This window comes from Seriola dumerili, unplaced genomic scaffold (assembly GCF_002260705.1).
Source record: "Seriola dumerili isolate Sdu_G_001 unplaced genomic scaffold, Sdu_1.0 BDQW01000226.1, whole genome shotgun sequence".
NCBI classification, from domain to species: Eukaryota; Metazoa; Chordata; class Actinopteri; order Carangiformes; family Carangidae; genus Seriola; species Seriola dumerili.
Window position 1 is genome coordinate 5,243,983 of NW_019174481.1, and position 1,389 is coordinate 5,245,371.

Here is a 1,389-nt window from a genome sequence, read left to right on the forward strand (position 1 = left end):
TATATATATATATATAATGATCTGTGAATACATTCGATTATTTTTGAAATGAATGAAAAGCATTTGTGAATATCTTTCTAATATTTACAAATTTTCTATTTGTGAAGTTAAAAAACATTTGTGGATCTCGATTCTACACTTGTGAATTTCAATTTTACGCACATTGAGTTTTGAAAAAAACTTTCCACCACTCTGAACCAAAATGCACTTGTATGACAAGAGACATTTGAGAAATGTACTATACTATGACATTTTATACCTCAATATACTATGACTTTTTATGCCTTACAAACTTTGAAGATTTTATGCCTCACTATACTATGACTTTTATATCCTTAACATACTATGACGTTTTTTGACATTTTTATGCCTAACTATATTATGACATTTTCATGACATTTTATGCCTTACTATACTATGAGCTTTTAAAGACAATTTTGTGCCATATTATACTGTGACGCTTTTGGAAATTTATATGTCGTAATATACTATGACAGTTTTATGCTTAATTATCATATGATGATTTATGACGTTTTGTGACTTAATATACTATGATGTTTTTATGACATTTTATGCCCTTCTATACTCTGATGTTTTTATGACATTTTATGCCTCACTATACTATGACGTTTTTTTACCTTACTATACTATGACGTTTTTTTACCTTATTATACTATGACTTTTTTATGACATTTTATGCCTCACTATACTATGACGTTTTTTTGCCTTACTATACTATGACGTTTTTTTACCTTATTATACTATGACGTTTTTATGATATTTTATGCCTTACTATGATGTTTCTATGACTTTTAATGCCTTACTATATTATGACATTTTTATGAAATTTTATGCCTTACTATACTATGACTTTTTATGTCTTATTATGACTTACTATGCTATTATGTTTTTTGATGTTTTTATGCCTTACTATACTATGACTTTTTTGACGTTTTCATGCCTTACTATACTATGACGTTTTTATGTCTTTTTATGCCTTACTATACTATGATGTTTTCATGCCTTAGTATACTATGACGTTTTTGACGTTTTTATGACATTTTATGCCTTACTATATTATGACTGTTTATGCCTTACTATACTATGACGTTTTTGATCTTTTTTTGCCTTACTATACTATGATGTTTTTATGACATTTTATGCATTACTATACTATGGTGTTTTTATGACATTTTATGCCTTACTATACTATGACTTTTTTGACGTTTTCATGCCTTACTATACTATAACGTTTTTATGTCTTTTTATGCCTTACTATATTATGACTTTTTATGCCTTACTATACTATGACGTTGTTATGACATTTTATGCCTTACTATACTATGGTGTTTTTATGACATTTTATGCCTTACTATATTATGACTTTTT